The sequence below is a fragment of the Octopus bimaculoides genome, chromosome 9 (assembly GCF_001194135.2).
Source record: "Octopus bimaculoides isolate UCB-OBI-ISO-001 chromosome 9, ASM119413v2, whole genome shotgun sequence".
NCBI lineage: Eukaryota > Metazoa > Mollusca > Cephalopoda > Octopoda > Octopodidae > Octopus > Octopus bimaculoides.
The window spans coordinates 8004472-8007015 of record NC_068989.1 but is presented as its reverse complement, the minus strand read 5'-3'; the positions used below and the strand labels follow the sequence as shown (position 1 = coordinate 8007015).

Sequence of the window (2544 nt, the reverse complement as noted above, 5' to 3'; positions counted from 1 at the left end):
ATATATATATATATATATATATATATATATATATATATATAACACATTTACTTATATACATGTACATGTATTATCACGCATGTATACGTACATTATACATGCGTGAGAGTAAAATATTTATGTAAACACATTTTTAGGGACAGGGTAAAATATACATGTGTTTGTAGAGATTTTGCGCATGTATTATATTTCTAAACTGTACTCCGAATCTGGCGATTAATATTGCAAATAAAATTAAATTTTTTCGCGTTATAAAACAACAGTATGAAGTGCTAAGGGCAAATAGGATTAATGAAAATAAGCACCCAGTAGCACTAATTTTTTCCTATATTTTTACAACAGGTTACATTATCTGAGAGTAAAGGGTTGTTTCAAAAATCGAATTTTGCGTTTTTTTTTGTTTTTTTTAATACAAGTATACCAAAAGAAAGATTTTGGTAAAAGAACAATATGGTCAACTTTTGGAACGCTCTTTAATGATCTGGTGGATTACGACTGGAATAAAAGCTTATCATGAAAAGCTTATAGGACGGGATAGACACTGTAGGAACGCTTTCAAGACGCACGAACAAATTAATTGGTTTATTTTTCCATTTAGTAATCTGCGCCCCCTTGTCTATTGGAAGAGTGACCTCCCTTCTGGTGCGAAAGCGTACGAGCGTCATGTCGACGACAGCATGGTGAAGATCGAAGTATTCAGGTTGATATAAGCATAGATCCAATCCAATTGGAAGAGAAAATCAGTAAAAGAATAAATGTAGGTGCAAACTGATAATACGTCTAATCTTAACATATAAAACATAGCTACTGCCATGCTTAACTAAAATAAAAGCATGAATAATTTTTAGAAAACTAGAACCGAAAGAAACCCCGGGGAAGTGTTTTGGGTAGATATTAAAAGTGTATCGGCAACGACGAGGCTTCAGAAGGAAGAAATTCCTGACACTTCGTTATTAAAATACAAACGAAATGTGAATATCATTTCTGTACTCTTAAATGTCACAAATGGTTCTTCCACAATGTAATTATCTAATTTAGTAATTATTATTATTAATATATTACAATATTGATAGGCGCAGGTGTAGTAAGAAACTTGCTTCCCAACTACGGTTTCGGGTTAAGTGCCACTGCGTAACACCTTCGGAGCGGATTTAGGAAACGGAAACTGAAAGATACCAGCGCTTGACAACTGGTGTTGGTCTGTTTACGTCCCAATAACCTAACGGTTCGACAAGACACCGATGAGAATACCAGGCTTTAAAAATACGGGTCAATTTTGTTTGACTGCGACCCTTGAAGGCACTGCTTCAGAATACTTAAAGTCCAATGACTGAAACAAGTAAAAGATAAAAAGGTATTTGTCTACAGGTAATGCCTCCTGCAACCTCACCTTATCATCAAACGAAGAATATGTACACAGAAAACCACCTTAAGCACTACTTTAGATAGACAAATAATTTTTTTTAGTATGGACACTCCAGACTAAAGAATACTTTCATGGAAATATAATGCGCACATTTTCAGATCAGACGGAGAACATCTATAGATAAGAGAAAAGATAGCTTCGTGTTTGTTGTATGTGTAAAGTAGAAAGCGATGTGGTTCGTTTTATAATGGGGCGATCTCATGTAGTTTCTATCCACTTGGATGTGTATTAAACTTAGAAAATAAAAATGAGAGGTGGACGTTTTTTTTGCTTTTTACTTTTTATTTCTCTCTTGCTTCGCCTCTTAAGATTACAGATCGAATTTGAAAATAGAAAATAGATTTAGGAAGAAATCGAAGTGAGAAGAAGCGAAAAAGTGGTAATATAAATTTACTGAAAATCTTACCGAAATGTCTACAGCAAGCAAGTTTTATAATCATCCATGAAATATGCTTCGCTATAAATTGTGTATATACATATATATATATATATATGTGTGTGTGTGTGTGTGTGTATGTATGTATGTATATATATATAGATATATGTGTGTGTATGTGTATGAATGGATGTATGTGATGAAAAGGTTTATAGTTATATAGTGGTCGATGTTTCTGACACAGTGCCTAGTGTACAGAAGAGGGAAAGACAAATACAAAGAAAGAAATAGAGAGAGGTAAAAAGAGAGAGAGAGAGAAGAGGGGTAAGGTTTAAATGAAAAACCAACGTGGGATCGAGGAGAGAAACAGGAAGTGAGAACAGCTACGAGTGTGACGGACAAAAAGTGAGGAGGGGGGGAAAGGATGTGAAAAGGTTGACAAGAGGCGGGATAAATAATGAGTGGAGTCCCGTAAAAATAAAATAAAAGAGGAAAAAAAAATATATAGTGATGGTCTTTGTCGAAATAAATGTTGCTTTTAATTAAAGAAAAAACGCAAATAGAAAAACGAAGCCAAAGAAGATAAAGTAATGAGGCAAAAGAATTTGGAGAAAGAGAGTGAGAGAGAGAGAGAAGGAAAGGCGACTGGAATATGAGTGAGGAAGAGAGAGAGAGATGTATATATATATATATATATATATATATATAGAGAGAGAGAGAGAGAGAGAGAGAGAGAGAGAGA

The 2544-nt window shown here is 34.0% G+C and overlaps 1 protein-coding gene across 3 annotated transcripts in view; it reads right to left on the bottom strand.

The window, feature by feature from the left end:
• The window catches only part of LOC106868142 (uncharacterized), a 23331-nt gene that overhangs the window by 7628 nt on the left and 13159 nt on the right, over positions 1-2544 (bottom strand). Inside the window, exon 1 of one of the 3 annotated variants that reach the window (XM_014913273.2) lies at positions 1833-2298. The exons of the other annotated variants lie outside the window; for them this stretch is intronic. The gene's annotated coding sequence lies outside the window, so the exon portion shown is untranslated. Of the gene's footprint in view, positions 1-1832; positions 2299-2544 lie in introns of those variants that run through there. 3 annotated transcript variants of the gene reach the window in all.